The sequence below is a fragment of the Neopsephotus bourkii genome, unplaced genomic scaffold (genome assembly GCF_033783945.1).
Source record: "Neopsephotus bourkii isolate Nb327-2 ecotype Australia unplaced genomic scaffold, CSIRO-AGI_Nbou_v1 NB_107, whole genome shotgun sequence".
NCBI classification, from domain to species: domain Eukaryota; kingdom Metazoa; phylum Chordata; class Aves; order Psittaciformes; family Psittacidae; genus Neopsephotus; species Neopsephotus bourkii.
The window spans coordinates 7007465-7029201 of record NW_026900624.1 but is presented as its reverse complement, the minus strand read 5'-3'; the positions used below and the strand labels follow the sequence as shown (position 1 = coordinate 7029201).

General features: G+C 40.1%; 1 long non-coding RNA gene across 1 annotated transcript in view; it reads right to left on the bottom strand.

Moving 5' to 3' along the window:
• LOC133214071 (uncharacterized) overlaps positions 1-17417 on the bottom strand; it is a 31436-nt gene extending 14019 nt beyond the window's left edge. Inside the window, exon 1 of the long non-coding RNA XR_009725975.1 lies at positions 17142-17417. This is a non-coding gene — a long non-coding RNA (uncharacterized LOC133214071). The remainder of the gene's footprint in view (positions 1-17141) is intronic.
• Positions 17418-21737: the final 4320 nt, after the last annotated feature.

The window sequence follows — 21737 nt, the reverse complement described above, 5'->3', positions numbered from 1 at the left end:
AAGTATTCTATCACCTGTGCTACAGAGGAATTCAGACTGGAGAAGGGTCCTCCAAACAAAAATCCAGATGAATGAATTCTAACATTGCTACCAACAAAAGCTATTATTTGTCATTTTACTTGTATAGCAAGATCAGAGCTTGCTCTCTGCAGCTTTTCAGTAGTAGGTAGAAAAAGACTAAAACACCATAGTTTGCCTTTGCCTTGCTCTGACACAACACAGGACTGATATTCCTGCTTTCTTTTAAGAAGCTTATCAACTCTCCAATTGTTGGTGCCACCATCTAAAAGGAACTAAGATATTAAAGATATTGGCAAGGTTAAAATAGATCAGGTCCCCTTCTATTAGCTGTTAGAGTTGTTAAATGCAGCTTACCTTTTATCTACAGAGGGTTAATTCCTTTACCAATAAACAAGAATTTTTACACTTTCTGGAAAAACATGCAAACTCGTTTAGATAGCTTTCATTTTGGATGCTCAATTTTCTCCCATCCGAGATCACATAATTGAAGATGGACAGGAAGAAAAAAGTGGGATTAATATAATTTTTATGGAGGACACTTGCAGACAGCCTTCTAATAAAATCTTTTCAAGACTGTTTCATTACAAATAATTAATATCGACTTTCAGAATAAAGAATCTTGGCAGCTTATAATAACGAAACACTGCTGAAACTTGAAATGCAGTTGTGCACTATTCTCCTTCAGTGGAAAACTAGATGAAATTAACTACTCTAAGTTTCCCCTTTTAATCAAAGGGGTCAACTTAAACTCATGACCAGAGCTGGGTAACCAGCCAGATAATCACTTTCCTTCCTACACAAACCAAGTTTCAAAACCATATTCAGTCTGAATACCTGTGAAGGGCCCATTAAATCCACTCTTCCATATGCAAAGGATCTAGTAATTTTGTGCGAACTGAATAATACCTGTCAAGAATAATGTGGGGCTTCACCACTACTGGAAGCAAACTGTATAAGCTTGAAGGAAATAGTCCTTAAATGATAGCTGATGATAACGGTCCGATTAAAAAAAAAACAAAACAAAAAAACATACTGGGATTTGGGCAATTAAGATTCATTTTCTACCTCCTTACAGAGCCCCAGCTAAACTTTGGGCAAATTGTTTTGTCACATATCTTTTATAGGAAGGCATATAAAATCTTCATTTCCCCTGCCCTCTTGCCCTGAGACTTCTCAGGACTCTGAAGTTTTGTGGTACTATAATAAAAGCAAATGGCAAAGTGTGGGAGATCTGGCCTTTCTGGTCTAAAGCAAGCATAGCAACAGGAGATGAACCTTTCACTCATTTAAAAGGTGTATCTCAATTTTGTTTTTTAGCTTTCTGTGCTGAGAGTGGTGGCAGGGTCTATGTGCAGACTTCAGATGAGGATTTCCATTCCCCTGTAAATATTTCTGCACAGAGTAGAGCCATACACAGAATGAAATTTCAGACCAAACCAATCTTTAAAATGTAGCTTTGGAGTTTTTCTTTATGGAATGTAACAGGAAGGGAAAAACACACACAAGTTTCTCTCCATGCGTTGTCATTTGTGATGATTTCATCAAAAGTTAAAACTATAAAACTGAAGGTCTTATTTTCTATATGTAAAACAGCAGCATTTCTTCTGGAGTCACTTTTGAATTAAATACTGTCCCAGGTGTCATTTCCAGCTATTTAATTAGAAAGTTTGCCTAGGAACATAGAGCAGGAGGTGATTAAGTTTAATTAGAACCTATATTTATAATCACCCCCTTTAGCAAGTAGATTTTCTGCAATATATATATTCCTAAGGATTGTTCAATCGTGCTATCTGAATGAGACTGCTAATGGATGAAGTGTACATTACTAAGACCACTTCAAGACACCTTGCTCCCTCTTTAGCAACACAAGTGTTACAGGTTGATCACCAGCATATCTAAAGTGCCCAGGGGCAGATAAGCCAGTGCTTTCCGTTTTCTTTCCTCTTATCTCTTTCCATCCAATTCTAGCTACAAGCCAAACACATTTTCAAACATAGCCTGAGGCACCAAAGACAAGGGTACCTTCCTGCATCTGTCACCTTGTAGTTAGGACACTCACTCTGGAAAACCTCACTGTCTTCTCAGGAGAAGGAAGGGGGAGCAAACCCTCTGGAAGAAGAGGGGAGGGTTTCCCTTTCCCCATGAGGCAGATCCACCACAGAGAGTGGAGGAGGATTAACAGCAGCAAGACCCAGGACCTACAGGTCCAAGTACTAAGCCCCATCATCAATTGTTTGCCATCCTTCAACACATCTGATGTAAAAATGCACTTGTTTTTCACTTTGAACCCACAACACAGAAAATTTAAAGACAATTAGAAGATTCCAAAGCAACTGGCTGCAGCAGTGGAAAGTCTTAGATAAGTCAGATATTGAAATTATATTACTTCCCCCCCTGACCTCCCCCAAAGTCTTGCCTAAAAGGAAAACAAAATTCCAGGTTGCATTTTTTCAGTTTGGCTCTTGACCATCAAAATTATTCTCTGCCTCACAAATCACCCTCACAGTATTGTGGTTATTGTGGACAAGAGAATAAGGGAACTTGATTAGTTTAAAACTAGACACTTGCAGTAATTTCTTTTTAATATTCTACTACATAATAAACAAAAATCTCTAAAACAACAGCTAACATGCTAAACTGGATGGTATTAAATCCTTGACTGTCAAAGCCAGGTGAGAAAATAACACCATTCATGATCTGCAGATTAAGGTAGCCCAGCCACCTTACACCTCTGGAGATCTCAATATGTAGAAAGACGTAAAGCAAGAAGAGTCTATGCATAGATCTAGTTATCAATTTAGGGAAGCACTGAAAAAACTCCACCTTGTGAAAGAGAAGCATATGTCAGATTGGCTACTGTTGGTGAGCTGAGGAGCAATGCAGTGCTGAGCTGTTTTCCTGCCAGCTCACTCCTATTCCTCTCAAACATGGGGCCAGCTGACTGCATGCCAGACCCTGTTCTTACAGAAGTCTCACAGGCTTGTCTTTCATTTTGTTGTTTTTAGGTTTTACGTAAGTCAAAATGCTCAGAACATTCATTTTCATGACATTAAATGGCATATAGTATTGGGTCACTTGAGCATGCTGTTAGGAGAATAAATCTTTTCAAAAGAGAGGGTCTGTTATCAAGTTAGCAGGTGAATATTTAACTCCCAAATCCAGGTGCACCTATTCAGTATTTCTGACCGGTTTTGTAATACGCAGGCTGGGAATTATTTCAGAGCCCCAAAACCCCAGTTTGTATGTTGTACCTGATGGCAGGAGGACAGATGCAAGGGAAGACTGCCAAATAGTTGCTGGGTCCGCACTTGTATGGGACTGCACTTTGCCACAGGTAAGACTTGTGCTGGTAGCACAGTGCCAGGATATCAGCCCTGATGAGAAAGACAAAGCCTGCTGTTAAGCCTGAGAAACATGCCATGTTTGACCGAACTTCACAACTCTACAAGCTGACTACAAAGTCATTCTTTGCAGCAAATATGGAAATTAAGCATTCAGTGGTTCCAGTGTTCTCATAACAGAAGACCTTTAGTATAACCTTTGTTTATGTTCCCCAGCTGCCCAGTTAACACATTAATGAACACATACGTCTGAAGTACAGGTCACAGTCCTGTATCTTTTTCTTGGTTACAACACCCCAGTCCTCTTGCATCCTCCTACGTTGTATCAGTTGAGCGCTCAGAAGTCCACAGAGCTCGATGGGGTTCATCCTAGAGCACTGAAGAAGCCAGCAGATGTTATACAGCAGGACCCCTCTCAATCATCTATCAAAGATTCTGGGAATCTGGAGAGGCCCTTGCTGAATGGAAGCTGGTCAATGTCATTCCAAATTGCAAGAAGGGAAGACCAAGGAAAATACAAGCCTGTTAGTCTAACCTCAGTTCCTGGAAAAATTACAGAGAAGATAGTACTGGCTGCTACTGAGAGGCATTTAAAGGACAACACAATCATTATTAGACACAGCCAACACAGGTTCACAAAAGGAAAGTCTCATCTAATTTGATATCCTATGATAAGGTCAACTGCCTAGTGGATGAAGAAGGGAAGGCAGTGAATGCAGTATTCTGAATTTTAGTAAGGCTTTTACAGCTGTCCCTCACAGTGTCCTTCTGGACATATCCAGCTGTGAGATGAGCAGGTGTATGTGTGCTGGGTAAAGAACTGGCTGAATGGCAGGGCTCAAAAGGTTGTTGTGAATGTGTCTACATCTGTCTGGTGACCAGTCATTAGCAGTGCTCCTCAGAAAGGGGATGGAAGTCCTATGAATAAGCCCACATGTCCCATGAGCTGGCAAGAAACTAGGTAAATTCTTTCATTGTTTCAGTAAGTATTCAGACATTGTTACGTATGAAGACTACTCCCTCTGGGGAGGTGAAGGGATGATTTACTATGACCTATGTTACAGCCCGGTGGATGCTACTGTTCAGCTCCCTGCTCCCAGTCAAGCAGAGAACAGAGCTGAACTTAATCCTTACACAGTGTGGGACATCCTCCTTACTATGGGAGCACTGTTTACTTCCCTTTGTTAAAGACACTCAAATGTGAAACAAAACACTTCCCTTATGCCAAAGCACCAAAAGTTAATTAAAGGTTGAACCCAAGAGGCATTTTTCAGCTTTTTTATTCGATAAGAAAACACACATATTTACAAATAAGCTCAAATAAACACTGGTTTTATCTATAGTATTATTTCCCTAGGTATGAGTTAGTCCCACCCAGGACTCATCAAATATCGTGATAGATATTAGGGAAAGGTGTTCAGATTGAGACAGAAGCAAACACTTCAAACTCTTGCAGGCAGTCAATTCAAGAAAACATATGTTTACTATCTATTTGATTGACATTTGTACAAGTTTCAGGCATAAGTGTGTGTAGAAACAAAATTAACCTCAGCCTGGCATAAACATATGCAAAATTTTTTTCTGATTACTGTTCCTAATATGTTGCTAAGAAGTTTCTAATATGCACAGATTGAAAGAGCTTATTTCCCCTATCAATGTGTTATCTTTGTAGCTTTAAAATTACACATAAGCAGTGAAACCCCAGTATCATTTCTGGGCTATATTTTGCATCAGAAGAGGCACCCCTCACCCAACACCACTTGCCAATGATAGCTTTAATATCCCTGCTTAATGTAAGGTAGAATATTTTTCATGAATTTCAGAAAATCCAGATTCAGCAAGTGGTATACACTGCAATTGTCACTACCTGCTGTCAATGCTTAGGACTGGTGAAGATGTTTCTATTCTTATACCCACAAGACAGTGTGCCATCTACTTTTATTGTATACCTATCAATGGTATCTATCCACCAAAAATATACAGCTTTAATTTATAAAGGTTGCTTCATGAGTTGGTTGCAAGAATAGGATCTATTTAACTGGTTGGCACATTATCTGTTAAGGTAGGTTAAAAAAGGTTTTATTATGTCTGCTGTAGGGCTGTGCTTGTGCTTTCTGGCTTCTGGAGGGAGTTAAAGATTAATCAACTAAATGCAGCAACACTGCCAGTACTGACAGCTGATGGCATGCGTTAGAGACCACCTCAAGTTAATACTCCCTCTGTGGTTTTAGATAACTCATGGGACAGCTGAAGCTTGCTGTTGGGCTTTTTGATATTTTCAGTAGCAAGATGACATTGGTTATACCTTTTCCAAGAGCTCAGAGCATAACACACACTAACCCTCAAACAAATTTCCTGAACCATAGATGTGTTAATGGTCTTCTATAACACTTCTTCACCAAAAAAAAAAAAATATGGATTGCCATCCAAGTGTAGTTAAAATCCAAACTGACAAGAAAGGAAAGAAATGCAACTTAGCCAGCTCCACGGAGGAGTGAGCAGCTGTTCCCTAAATGTTCCTTAGGGGTATGCCTACTCCAGAGGTGAAGCACGATATCAAATATCAAGGTACACCGTGTTTGCTTTCATCCATTATGTGCCTAGCCTCTGTACAGTGTTGTTTTTTTGGGATGTACCTAACCTTGGGAAAATCTTTCCGCAAATATATTTTTTTTCTTCCCTAACTTTTCTCCCATGGAGCTGTTATTTCAATAAGATTTGATTTTGCAACCGTATTTTGAACAGGAACTTATTACTCCTTTTCTTATCAGTGATATGCCTTTTCCCCTGTTTGATCTCTAGTTATTTTGGGGTCTCGTAACAGTTTTTCTTGGGTGCTACAAAGCTCAAAGATTTCTAATTCATTCCTCAAGAGTTAGAGAGGAAGTCATTGGATCCATCTTTTCCACTTTAGACGCCTCTTTCTTTCACACTGTACATCACACTAATTCAGTTGCCAATATCTCAAGGCAATAAGGATGGAAGCAGTTATGCAAGATACACCTGGATGTGAATCAGATTTTTCCTTGAACAATTATACCTGTTGTAGAAGCTGTTTCAAGTTTACACTGTCAATTGCTTTGTCTATCAGAACTGGAATCCACTAATCCTCAGGGCACAGAAGAACTTTGCCTCTAGTGGCAGATAATTTTTAAAATGCTTCTAAACAGAAACTTAAAAAGAATGTCTATTACATTCTTTGGTCTTCAAAAGTTGCAATTTCAATTCTTATACAGTCTCGTGTAATTTCCACAACAGTTCTACATAAGTCACTGGAATAGCCATGTAACACTCTTCCCTTTACATCACTGAATTCATTACTTCTTGCAGTTTAAACAGCCAGGACTCTGCCACTGCTACCTGCAGAGTCCATTGACTATCCTGGTCTAAAAGGCTGTGAATAATTATAGGTAAATTTTAAGTCCCACATCCTCCTTCATAAAGAAAACTCCTCAGGCTTACTGAACTTTCCCGGACTTCACTTGCTGTACAGTAGATGGCATAGATATCTTAGAACATCATTTAATCACCATAAAGATAACTTCTCAAAAATGACAAAGATTTAGGCTTGAAATTTACCTTGCATCTCTCCACAGCAAAGGAGGCTCTAAAGATGCCAATTTAACTCGCAGAATAATGAAACTTCAAAGTTACTGTTATATATCCAACCAAAGCTCTCGTCATAGCCGAGTATTTTTTCATATGATCTCTTGGAAAACTCTAAACCATTCTCCACTTCAAATGAAAAGAGCTATATCTACTCTTTCACATAAAGATCTATCAGGATTCAAGCATCCATGATAGACATCACTCACTTTGAAACTCAGGTTTCAAGACTCGTGGGATAAAGCTTCTTACACCAGAGGTACACAAATTACTCTTCATATGTCAAAAGAGGGTTAGATTGATCTTTAATGGAGCTGAAATCCCTCCAAGCCACAGTGTTGCAGCAAAATAGCCTATTAGTTTCAGCCACTTTTGCCTTACCCTCTCTACAAAAAAGTCAGTGTGAAATCTCCACATGAGTTACAGCAGGATATCAATTTGAAAAGCTTAACCCCACACTTAATTTTCATTTCTGCTGCTGCATGTCCATGTGTCTGGCCTGAAGACACCTTGATAGGGGAAGATATTGTTTACTTAGACTCATTCACATAATAAATCAAAGAACAAATTTCCAAATAGAATTTCCTCATCACTGATTTGTAAATCTAAGAGGCTACAAACAGCTACAACCTCTTGTGCTATCTCACTTGTCTCCCTACTTTTCTGCTATAAAAATAATTCTCTCCTTGTCTTATATACACATTTAGCCTTTCTGTCAGACTCCTGTGGCAATAGACCTTATGGCTTAACTATCAAGCCAAGTATAAGATATCTTATTGAAGCTTTAGTTGAGTTGGACATGTTTTCTGCTTCCTTTCATTTAAGGGATTGGTAAGAATGGGTGTTTTGTTTTTTCAATACCAATATCTAACAGGGCATAAAGCCATACAGACATCCTCTGATTTCAAGTGCTGACACTAATTATAATTTAAGGCCCTTTAAGCACAAGTACTCAATCTCTGAACACTAAGTGAAAGTAAGATTGACTAACCATAAAAGAGATTCTCTCTCTCCCTCCCCCTTCCCAGGACATTGAAGAAATGTGCTCTTCCCAGCTCTTGAAGTTCTTTACTAGCTCAGGAAACTAATTAGTAAAATAAGCATAAAGCATTAAATCACTGGACCATTTGGTGCTGTGGTAGAACAGGTATTGCATGTTTTTACAGATTTTCTAGTATCACGTCTGTGCCTGGCAAAATCTTGGAGCAGATCCTCCTGGAAAGCATGCTAAAGCACATGAAAAACAACAAGGTGCTTGGTGACAGCCAGCATGGCTTCACTAAGGGGAAATCCTGCCTCACCAATTTGGTGGCCTTCTATGATGGGGCTACAGAACTGATGGACAGCGGTAGAGCAGTTGATGTCATCTACCTGGACTTGTGGAAAACGTTCGACACTGTCCCACACGACATCCTTGTCTCTAAATTGGAGAGACATCAACTTGATGGATGGACCACTCAGTGGATAAAGAACTGGCTGGATGGCTGCACACAAAGAGTTGTGGTCAATGGCTCAATGTCCAGCTGGAGACCTGTAACGAGTGGTGTCCCTCAGGGATCAGTGTTGGGACCGGTCTTGTTTAACATCTTCGTCGCTGACATGGACAGTGGGATTGAGTGTGCCCTCAGCAAGTTTGCTGATGGCACCAAGCTGTGTGGTTCGGTTGATACACTGGAGGGAAGGAATGCCATCCAGAGGGATCTTGACACGCTTCTGAGGTGGGCTGATGCCAACCTCATGAAGTTTAACCATGCCAAGTGCAAGGTCCTACACCTGGGTCGGAGCAATCCCAGACACAGCTACAGGCTGGGCAGAGAAGAGATTCAGAGCAGCCCTGCGGAGAAGGACTTGGGGGTGTTGGCTGATGAGAAAATGAACATGAGCCGGCTGCAGAGTGTGCTTGCAGCCCAGAAAGCCAACCGTATCCTGGGCTGCATCAAAAGAGCGTGACCAGCAGGTCGAAGGAGGTGATCCTGCCCCTCTATTCTGCTCTCGTGAGACCTCACTTGGAGTATTGTGTGCAGTTCTGTGTCCTCAACAAAAAAAGGACATGGAACTGTTGGAACAAGTCCAGAGGAGGGCCACGAGGATGATCAGGAGATTGGAGCACCACCCATACGAAGACAGGCTGAGAAAGTTGGGGCTGTTCAACCTGGAGAAGAGAAGGCTGCGTGGAGACCTCATAGCAGCCTTCCAGTATCTGAAGGGGGCCTATAGGGATGCTGGGGAGGGACTATTCATTAGGGACTGTAGTGATAGGACAAAGGGTAATGGGTTAAAACTTAAACAGGGGAAGTTTAGATTAGATATAAGGAAGAAGTTCTTTCCTGTTAGGGTGATGAGGCACTGGAATGCGTTGCCCAGGGAAGTTGTGAAATCTTCATCCCTGGCAGTGTTTAAGGCCAAGTTAGACAGAGCCTTGGGTGGCATGGTTTAGTGCAAAGTGTCCCTGCCCATGGCAGGGGGGTTGGAACTAGATGATCTTAAGGTCCTTTCCAACCCTAACTATTCTATGATTCTATAAGAAAGGTTGCAATCAGAAAATAATTGCAGTACGATGGTTCAGTACTTGTACACAGCAAGGATTCTTTGGACTAGGGCTGCCAAAGCCAGAAAGCTAAAATACTTTATTTTCTCTTCCTTGCAATGCCCTTTGCTAGTTGTGTCCTTTTTAGAGCTTCTCCTTGGAGTACAAGGAGTGGAAGGTAAGCACAACACAAGCCAAACAAAATTCTTCTTTTCCCTTCTCATAGTGCTGCTGAGCATTAAGGCTTTTAGCTGCTGCATTCAGAGTTACAGACTTATCTGTCCCCTTTCCCATTTTACCATGTTAAGTAAGCTTCAGAGGGAAAAAATTAAATCTGGTTTTCCAGGTTTCTCTTTTGTCTGAGTTAGTAGTAAGAACTGCATTGTTTTAAGGGTAATTCAGAGTCTGTAAAAGCAAATAAAGCTGCCCTTCAATAACATCATAAGTAAAACCAAACACAGGCTAATGAAAAGAAAAATACAGATAGGCAATCAATAGATAACAAAGGTTGCATCACAAGATCTGTTTACCTAACCTTTATATTGCAATATCTGTCTAAACCCTACATGTAACCCTAGGGAAGGAATCAGGCTGGCCTCAAGCACAGTATTGATTAAAAGCAAAATGCAAATGCCCTTAGTTGCTTCCATATCTGGAACTAGTCAAGAGTGCAAGGTGCTGAATTCTTTGTTTTTTAATAAAAAGGCCATGCATTGCAGGGGAATTGTTCACAGCCAATTCATCCTAGTCAGAGCAATCTCCTAGGTAGTTACAGTTTTTCTGTAGAAGGGGAAAGGGCAGCTATTTGAAGTGAAGCCTTAGGGGTTTGTGTGTTTGTTTTCACTTCTGACCCAAAGGGCAGTCACTCCTTGACAAGCCTCAGGCATGATACAACAAGATAACAGGTGATAGCTTGTGTTAATGCATGCATGTGTGAAAAATAATCAGTGTTCAGTGAACAGCTTCTGTGTGACAAGGGCAGACAATTTAACGTCTAACCCTTGTGATCTTACCATACCATATACACACACACAAAGCTGAAAGAGAAATCTGCACCTATGACAGCTGAGGGATATATATCCATAGAAGACAACCAACAAATCCTTTATGTATGAAAATATATAATTCAACAGGAAAGATATTTTGCCCATAGCAGTTATGCAAATACATTTGCAAAAATATATATAAAAATTGTAAAAAATAAAATAAGAAATATATAAAAATGTATCTTCTGCAAAGAAGTAATTTTACTTGATTTCAAAGGTGCTTCTGAGGGTAGGACAGATATGTATCTAAGGCTGCTCAGGATGAGACTACAGGTATGTGCATGTAGTCTGTATTTATTTTCCTATTTTAATACAACCAAGTAAACTATTCCTTCTCAATAGGCTGTTTCCATTTTTGCTTTAGAGGATTCCCAGGAAGTACAGGAAAACTGAGTGCAATATTCAGGCACCATAGCAGAGAGACATATGGAGAGAAGGAGTGTTACTTTAGAAGCTGCTTTTTTTAACCAGACAAATACGGCAGCTGCTCTCAAACAGTTCACAGGTTTTAAGTGTTGTGAACAGTCTTGAGATGCAACTCTTAAAAGAAATGAGCAGGTGGTCAAGGTTCAGGAAAAACTGCATTTGATCCTTTAGGATGTCACCTGCTAATTTCCATGGATATGAATACTAAAGCATGAACAGTATTACAAATAATTGAAGGTGCAACACATTTATAGTTCTTCTGTATCTGGAGTCAGAGTTCCTATGATTAAGTTTGAAACAGTCAAAGAAAAAAATAACCATTTATACAATTTATGAGACTACTGACATGTAGACAGTTTTTTTTTTAGAAACAGAACAGAGATGTGCCTAAAGAAAAACCTCTCCCTGACAGATGGCAGCCATTATCACTTAATGTGCTTCTGCAAGGCACTTTGCTGAGCATGGTACAGAGATATAAATAAAATGGGGACTAAGCACAAGTAAATACAAAACCTGGTAGTACAAACAGATTAAGGCCATGGTCACTACTTTTGGCCACAAAATGCGCAGGGATTTAATAACAATAGGTACATGCAGTTTCTACATGTACTAGTGAGTGGGGACGAAGTTCTGTGCTGTCGTTGCAGTAAACAAAGATACTCCTTTGATGTGCTCTACTGTAAAACAACAAAATATCACAAGCGGCAGGAAATTAAGGAGCTTACCGAGACCAGGTAAAAGCAGAAGCAGCAAACAGACAAGTAGTGTTAAAGTATGACCTAAAATAATCCAGTGAGAATCATCTGAAAGGAACAGTGATCAATAGCAAGAGTGAGGTGCTCTGTTCAGAAAAGGAATCCAGGAAATGGCAAGCTACAGTTTCTTCACCACAATGAAAAAAAAAAGACATCCCAGAATTTGAAACAAAGAGCCATTACTGTGTATTAAAGTGGACAGAGAATGACTATTCCTGACAGCTGGGTAAACATAAGAAAAAAATTTCCATTGTTATTAAATACCAAAGTGCAGATAATGTTGTCAGGGTCTGAGAGTCAGGGAGCATTTGAGGTGCATGTAGTAAGATCACACTTGCAAGAACATTATTTCTTTATTTAAAAGGCTGGGGGAACAGCAATTCATCTTCAGAGGGTACACCTGATATTATTAATTGGCCAAGAGCCAAGAGAAAGGGCTAAGCAGAAATTCCCTAAATACCCTTTTGTTCACTTAAAATAAATTATGTGAATATAACAATGCAACTATGAAGCATTATTATTCAAATACGTGAGATCCGTAATAATAGGATATTGTAGACATCCTGAAATTTGCACAAAAATTTAATGCTGCAAGCCATTTTGAGTCTTATATTGATAAAAATCGAGAAAATTCATTGCTGGTGAGAGCTGGCAATTATTCCACATGAGATGGAGACACAGGCCCCAGATGGTTTTGTAGATTCACGTGAAACTGGAGGCTGCTTTTAATTAAAGAAAGAGCTTTCAGCAGCAATGCTTTCTGAAGTTAATCCCACTCCGTGCATCTTACTTGCACCCCTTGGCACAACATGGCACCTGCCTTAGCTTGAGCAGCCACAATGTGAACAGGGTCAAAGAACTGATCCATAAAAACAAGCAGATAAATGTCAAAACATTATTGCTGATACCAACTTTGTCAAGTACAATCACTGAATGCTCTTCAGTTTTGGAAAAACAAGGCCGTTAACTGTGATAGTCAAGCCTATCAACACAACTGATAACTCAAAATCCTAATATTTTACAAAAGGATAGTCCTCAAATACCCTCTTTCACTTGAAGTAAGGTTAGAAGTAAAATTCTAAGTGGGAGACATCTGAACTTCAGAGTCAAGAATTCACCCTCACGTTTACAGGAACCATTTGTGGTACATCATAAGTATATCCACACGGATTCCCTTTTTTCCTTTGGAGGAAACTCAGAAGCATCCAGAAACACAGAGGGGAATAAAACAAAACGAGAAGCTCTGAAAGTTTACTTCAACATTTTGAAGTCATTTAGTTAATGAGTCATAGAAACTTCCTAAGTGCATTGATATAGTTTGGTTTAGGTTCTTGCCTTCCCAAAAGGCCATTTGGACACAAATGTCACAATCACACAAAGCTTCAATTTAGGCAGAACAAAAATAGTTTACAAGAAAGTTCTTTGAACTCTAATCAGAAGACAATAACTTCAGGAAAAAATATTCAGATTACTACAGAAGGTAGCTGATTAAAACCATCCTTGTCACTTCCCATAATAAAGCTTCCTCAGCCACCATGCTTTGAAGGACCTTAACTAATTTTCAACCACAATAGCTTGAACAATTTCAAAATTACATATTTTTCTATGAAAAATTAATATTGAGATTCTAGAGATTCTCCAGTTTGAATAAACTTTGTAAGGCTGTTGTTTACACAGGATTTTTAAAAGTTATGACATATTCTGTACTACCAGCTACCACAAATGGACCTAGACATGAAGAACACTTTCCATCTAGCCAAGAAAATTTAACATTCCTGCTTTTCACATTTTGGTTTAATTCATACTCTCTAGCAGAAGGTGCTTTAATATGAAGTCAACAAAAGTTGATTTCACAGAAATTTGAGCCACTGGAATATAAACTTACTAAAACAGCAGAATCAAAAAAATCTGACAAACAGAAAACTTGAAGCAAAAATTCACCAAATGAGCTAATTCACTGTTTCTAGCTAAGTCGCCAGGGTGCCTGTACCTCTGTCCTTAACTCCAGGTAGGTGCTTCAGAGCATCCAGATTAGACCCAAAGATACCTCCTGATCATCCTCAGCCCCAATACGTTGTATGTTAATAGGAGACAATAAGTTCCTGTATTCAAGATTTAGAGCACAGGTTTCTAAAATGCCTTGGTGATCAAAAGTTCATTTGTTTCCCGAAACATTGCCAGGAAGAAGATGTACGGGTTTGAAGCACTTATCCTGAAAGGCTTTACCCGCCAATGCCTCACCTTCCTCCTCTGTCATAGAAAAGGTGTTTGCACATTTTATTGCCTCTGCGCCAGCCTACATGGAAGGCATGACACTGCAGAGCCATTCGAACAAGAATAGTTGTCCCAGGCCAGCTCTACCCAACAGATGTGCTGATGAGAGGGTCATCTCAGAGATATAGGTGTAGCTTCACTTGGTCAGAGGTTGCAACTGCATCTTAGTTCGTAGCTTCCACGTGTTTACTGAGCACCATACCCACCTAGCCACTGTTTTAAGACTACATCTCCCCTTTTCAAGAGCAAAACAACCCCAAACTATGACACCTGCTCAATGTCTAGAAGTAAGACATTCAAAAGAAAATGCAACTGCCAGATAATGGTGTCCTTGTATTTCTCTAAATGGACCAAATGCTTGTCCTCAAAGGGTAAGATAATCAGTTTTTGTATTTTTGTGTATTACCTTAGTTAAATCAATACTCACAGTGCCTCTTACTGTGGGTCTCTCTATTCACCATGAGCAATCCTGTAAAGAGCTCCCACTTCCAAAAACACAAAGCCACATAAGCAGGTACATCTGAGAAGATACTATACAGGCAGTTGTCAACTCACTGTTTTGAATGAGTTCTCTGGAATACTAAGCTTGATGCTTAGAAAAACTGACTCTAAATTGTATCTCCTAACACAATGGTTAATTACTATATGAAGGGCAAAGAACTGAAATTGAAAGGCAGATCCAAATAACAATTTGCCAGGCACTCCAAATATGTTTGCTTTCGCGGAAGCTGAACTGCATGGAGTTGAAAATAACTAAGATGCCTGATCAGCCATTCACATGTACACAGCTGCTGCATATAAAGGACACTAAATATAACAGGAAGCAGAAAAGAATAGGAGCCAGAAAAGTCAGCACTGCTCTTAAAATTTCCAGCTAAATGTTTGTTTACATTATGTTAGACAGTGACAAGACTTCTGCAACTGACATTTTGTTGTTCCGCTTGTGTAAATGCAATGTGTATGGTTCCAGCTATGAAATCCACTCAACTCTAAGTACTCTCTCAGATGAAAAACATCTTAGTAAGCCTTTTACAGTGTCTAATTATATGGTAAGTTTACTAAATGTATTAACTGAAGATCATATCAATCAAGCTGCATGTCCTCTTGGCTTGCCCAATAGCCAAAAGAACCCACCCCATGTGTCCCTGGGAATCTACATGGACAAATTGAGGGGCTAGCCTGTAATGTTTCTCAAACCCTACTTCCTATAATTCTGAAAGGGACAGATCTTGCTTCTGGTAGTGTTTACTACCTGAAGATGGAGGGAGGGCAAGCCCAGAAACAGCCCTTGACACCCACCCCAGATTTACTAAACCATAGCTGCTTGGTGCCTTAAGCCTCTATCCCTCCATGCAGCTGACAGGTTAGCAACAGACTGGTAATACATAGCCAATCTTCAGCCAAGGAATTGCTCCAGAAAATAATCACAGTACTAAGAGATGAAAGGGTCTACTGCTCACCACTGGGACAAAACTCATCTCCCTTAGCATTTATTTCCCAGTTCAATTAAGCAGCTGCCCCTGTTGCTATGGGACAAAGATCCCACGGAGAATCCTGAATTACCTGTCACAGGTAATTCCACTAGGAAGCAGCATGGAAGACCTGGGTGTAGTAACACATGGATATTCTGAACAGCTGAATGTTCAAGTCTTCATTTCCCACAAATCTGCTCTAGGTGAAGTGTACTAGAAAAATTGGGCCAGGTGTTGATTGGATTAGTGTGCACCTGAATACTTCAGGCCTAGATTTCAGGAAACAGCAGTTGGGAGAATGCATATCAGAAGGAACAGCTGAAGGAGGAGTTATACTTGGTCAAAATTTTGAGACATTCAGAATCTAGGAACTTTGTTCAGGCTTGTATCCTTTTGAACCAGATACTTTGTAGAATCACTCAGGTTAAGGAAAGCTCCCGAACAAGAGTTATATATGTACATAAGTTTAATGCTGTTGCTTTGTGCCCAGTTATTTGTGACCATAGCAGGTACCATTTCTTCCAGGGGATCCTCAAGACTCAGAACAGTGGATGGCTGGTGCTTAACAGGTTAACAGCAATCCACGATTTTTCTCCTCAATGAATTAACAGGCCAGGATTTATTTGTTGCACAGGATTGGATGGATGATTGAATGATTTCCTGACAAGCTCTTCCTAGGACTGAGCAGATACTAATTTGTCTTTACAAAACCCCTCCAAAAGTAATTTTAACTACATGCATCATAAGGAGAGCTAAGGAACAGCTAAATTAGAAGTCCAACCCGAGATAGACAGTATTTTCATAGTACTAGTCACTTCAAAAAAATAGAGGTTACATAGGCTCCTACAAGAAATGAAATCCTGGCCCTACTGACTTCACATCCTATTCATCTTGCCAATTAAACTCCTCTCTCTTCTCCCATACACACACTTGCTTTTCTGCTCTTACCTCTTCTTGAGGCTTCTTTCTTGCCTAGTCCTAGTTTTGACCTTGCATCCTTTACTGAGCAGCCCCTGATCTTCCCCACTGCCTCTCAGACTGGCTTGGACTCCTTCCTGCCTGCACAGTAGTTCCTGTTGCAGGATCCATGCTCAGCAAGTCCCATTAGCCTATTCCCTGGCCTCGACCTTCAGCCTGCCTCTTCCCACAACAATCTCAGTTCTTGCTGGTTCTCCAGGGTGTTTACTGCCTCAAACTACAGCTTCTGCCCCAGGTGCCAGGTGTGTTCCTCAGCACCAAGCTCATGGCTGTTTCCTCTGCATTGACAGACAAGGTTCAGGGTGAAGAAAGTCACTCAGGTATACTGACATGTGACTTAGCCCAGATCAAAACCCTCACCTAGACTTGCAATCTGTTCTGCTTCCTGGAGTCAACAGTATGAAAACAGGGCAGGAGAAATTTGTTCCTTTCTAATTAATAGGTTTGTCTAAAGGCAATGTACTCCACATAGCCTCATTTTCACATTACAGTCACAAGCAATTGTGCTGATAGGCTGAAATTTGACAACAAATTCCATGACATGCATCTCTCTGTGTCATACGTAAGCCTCACAAAGACTTATCAGCCAACTTTAAGTTATCAAATAACTACTGAAACTCTAAACCCACAAAGTGTCTGTAAGGCTTCACTCTACTAACACAGCTCAAGACTAGCAGTCACATGTTTAGGCTTACCTTTGCCAGCATCTGGACACTGAACTACTGGGAGATGCTCCCCAAGGGAAAGGAGGGCAAGCCAGCAGCCAAGGCTAGATCCAGCACAAGCAGGGCCCTCACTGAAGGCACAGTCCTACAGAGGCTGGAGACAGCACAGCTGGGTGCTGGTAACAGGATTTGCCAACAGTTTCAGGCACTACAAGGGGATAAATCAGGCCCAGGAAGTGCAATCAGGAACAGAAAAGATTAGCCCAGAAACAAGACTTGAGACAAGTGCACAAAAGGTTCATCCAGGAAACACAGCAAAGACACAAGATCCATCCAAGAGGATAATACTGGAGACAAGCACACCTCCAACAAAGCTTGGGTGGAGGTTAGTGTTTCTGTGCCCATGGGTGTCTGTGGAGGTCCCAGGTGAAGTTGGTCAGGGCTACTAAGGCCATTAAGACCGCAAAATGCACTGAAATCTGTTTTTAGCTAACCAGGTGAGCACTTGAGGCAGTTCTTCAGGCTCCCCCAGGTGATCTCTGTGGCATATAGTGCAGTCATCAGCGCCGTTTGCATTCCTCTGTGCACTGGTTCCTGTGCTGGCTGGAGGGTTTAGCGTATCCCAGTGTCAGCCTCCTGGGCAGTTCTGCTGCAGTGCTCAACAAATATACACGTAAAATACCTGCAAGTAGTCAGGAGAAAAGATGCACAGGTATGGCTGCACAGGACTACTCATGTCAGGCAGCCAGGATGTTTCATATGTATTTTAATAAGATGGGCAGCCATGGGCCATGCATGTGCTGGAGTGGTCACAGAGAACAGTGGGACAGCTGGGTGTACTCTGCAGTCTGGGGGTCTTTACCAAGCCCAGCTGAAGATTTGCTGTAGGACCCTGCACCCGAGACCCCTCTCACTGCCTGGACAGTGAATCACTTTCTTGCTCAAGAGGTTTAATTCACCAGGTGAGCACTGCTCTGCTCAGAGGGTTACAGGTAGTTTGTTGAGGGCAGGTTAAAGAAAAAAGTAGGGCTTTGTGCATGAGTGGCAGTGTGAGACCTCTCTCACCTCTGTCAGCTGCATGATCAACGACTGTCTCCACTCAGTCAGCTCTTTGCTAACAGAGAGGTGAGGAGTGCAGAAGTGTGAGTAGTGACCCAAATTTATGTGGTACTTCAAAAAATTAGCACTTTCCCAAGCGGTAACTAAGATTTTTTGTACATGGTGACCGTACCTCAGGAGCATAGCAGGTGCCAGGGTTTCTGCTTTTGTGTTAAACTTCTCCTTGGCTTGGAGTCACCTATCGGGATACCTGCCACTGGCACCTTGATGTCAGTCTGTGAGCAGAGCTCACCTAGGTTCTGAAAATACTTGCAGAAGCCAGAAAGTTTTGAGTTTCAGAAGGGAAGCTCCTAAAATGAACAAAGTCCCTTACCAAGCACGCACAAGGTATATTTGCTTAGGGATTTATTATTTGACTGACTAGGACAGTGCTTCCACAAATAAAAAAGTCACATCTGTATCATTACTTCTAACCAGGTGTCAGAAAAATTGTGTGTGCTTAATCCAAAACCTAAAGGGACTGGAAAGAATCTCTCCATTTCTTGACTGAAAGAACATTTTCCTCAGAAAGAGTCAATACTTTTAGCTGAAATGCTGCTGGTCCTCACCCTTTCCTTCCTCTGCATTAAATTTAGTCCAGGCTGACAATTTTGGCACATATAGTTAAAATATTCCCAATTTTTAAGCAACCGGAAATAACATTAATGGAAAGAGTCACCTTGATATCTATGAGACTGTTAGCGCCAGCTGTATCAAAACCATTTTATTTGTGCTCTGATATCAGAATGAGCCCTCTCACACAGTGTTTTTTCTGTTTCAGCTTCTTTTCATAAATATGCAAAATATTCACCTATCTATATTTTCCTTAAGTGTACCACTGCTATGCAGTTTCAGAATTTAAAGGAGAAGAAAAGAAAGAGTGAGCTACTACATTAATTTCCCTTGACTTCTCATTTTGTACCCTTCTGGTGACATGGACAGCTTTATTCTCACTGAAATTAGATGTGCAGTGGGTTAATGAAAAGAGCACTCCCTGGTTCTGCTGTAATCATTTCATTCTCGCTCTCTGACATGGAAGAATTAAACAGTTGTGGGACTTTGTAGTTTTTTATACCACTAGCAAAGAGAGATACAATCATTCTTTTCCCTAGAACCCCATACTTCTGTTTATATAACCTGGTCACTGTATCAAACATTGTTTAATTTTCTCACTTGACATTAACGGCGCACCTACAACCACAGTGTCTGGAAAACTTAGGCATTTCAAATGTAAACACAAATGTTTATCTGATTTAATCTGTACCTTATCCTGGTGCAGAAAGGAATGAGTAACTACTTGTTTCCTTGCATGTTTTCTCCTGCTGCATGAATAGATGAAGAATTCTTTTTCTGGTATGTTTTGTTTTGCTTAATGCTCAGCTGCAAGGCTATTCTTTATGGGGTCTAGAATCCTAGAAAGTAACACTGTTCCCTGGGACACACACTGGCAGATATTTCTGCCCTTTGATTTAAAACGGCTGAATCAAGGATTTCAGTTAAGAGGTGAAAAATCTGGGTTTGTTCTTGAAAAGAGCAAAGAAAAGTAGCAAAAAAAACCCACCACCAAACAAAAACGTATAGAGGATGATGTTTCCATGCACCAATGAAACCTGAGATCTTTCTAAAGGTGTGAGCACCAAGATTTGGAGGAGTCATAATCCTTTATGTTTTCCCAGAAGCTGACAAACTGAATGAAACACTTCATTTCACAGCTGAACTTTAACAGGAGACACCATATCTACCATGCATTATTAATTGCTTGCTAATGAAGTATAAAACTGTATTTGTGTCACCACATTACTTCAGACATAACTGTGAGCAAAGCCTCTTCTTCAGATTGCTTCTATTATGCGTCTATTGGTAATTTGGAAAGCAGTTTGACTAAAATTAGTTTTTCAGTTGAATCAAATAATTTTCCAAGTATGTGTGATTGCCCTTATATATAATATTAACATCAGTAAAGAAATTAAGATGGGAAGGTAACACTCTGCGGTACAGACTTACCTGGCTGTTGGATTATAAATCACCAAAAAAAGGTAAAGAAAATTGCACCAAGATCGGCTTGGTTTCCTCTTATGTGTAATTAAAAATAATCAGGAAATTAATACTTGTCTGTTGTCCTACTTACCACTTCATTCCCTCAGTGTGTGGTGCACAGTTATCATTTGGAGTATGGCATGAATTTTCACAGTGCAATATGTAAACGTACCGTCAAAACCTCTGCCACAGATAAATAGTTTCCTGGCAGTCTCTGAGCTAGTGGCTCATTTGTGGGAGAAATTTCTCCTGCAGGTTTTAGGGAATGCTAAAGACCTACACACCTAGACTTGATAGGTCTCATTCTTCCATTCAGTCTGTTCTCATTCTGCATATTAGAGAGGCTCACAAAGACAGAAAAATCAGAAAAAAAGTAGCTACCACATTTTCCCAACCTACTCAGCAGTAGCACATCAGTTCCTCCAAACCTTCCAAGGGAAATGAAGGTTGAAGCTCTGACAGGTGTAGGGGTAAGGTGGTGGCATGGCAGAGTCTCGGACTCACACCCTGCTTACAGGATGTAAGTCTCCCCCTGCACACCATCAGAAAACCTTCTGTGATAAATTGGGCACTGTGCTAAGCTGTCAACAGCAAAGCACCTTGAGGTTCTCCATCTGCATGGGCACTGGCAGCATTAAATGCTGTTGACAGCTTCCTTCCCAGAGGCAGGGGGAAGATATTTTCAGAATGCAAGGCAGTTTTATTATGTTCTTCTCTTAAATAACTTTGAAATACTTTTGTCATTTTTGGAAGTTATTCATGCCTTCGGAACATAATCCTGTTAAAACCAGAAGGGTGGCTCAGGCTCACAGGCTGCCAGTATTTTAAAAGACAGCTTAAGAACTGAGATTGCTGAGGAAATAAAAATGACAAACACAATGTCCTGAGCTACAGGACAGCTCTTATTTCTTAAAGTTTCTTATTACTAAGAAAGAAAAAAGAAAAGAAAAAAAAGAAAAGAAAAGAAAAGAAAAGAAAAGAAAAGAAAAGAAAAGAAAAGAAAAGAAAAGAAAAGAAAAGAAAAGAAAAGAAAAGAAAAGAAAAGAAAAGAAAAGAAAAGAAAAGAAAAGAAAAGAAAAGGAAAGGAAAGGAAAGGAAAGGAAAGGAAAGAAAAGAAAAGAAAAGAAAAGAAAAGAAAAGAAAAGAAAAGAAAAGAAAAGAAAAGAAAAGAAAAGAAAAGAAAAGAAAAGAAAAGAAAAGAAAAGAAAAGAAAAGAAAAGAAAAGAAAAGAAAAGAAAAGAAAAGAAAAGAAAAAAAAGAAAAGAAAAGAAAAAAAAAGAAAAAAGAAAAGGGAGAAAGGGAGAAAGGGAAAAGGGGAGAGAGAAAGAGAGAGAAAGAGAGAAAGAGGGAAAAAGAGAGAAAGAGAGAAAGAAATAAAGAAAGAAAGGGAAGAAATAAAGAAAGAAAGGAAAGAGAAAGAAAGAAAGAGAGAGAGAAAGAGAGAAAGAGAGAAAGAGAGAAAGAGAGAAAGAGGAGAGAAAGAGAGAAAGA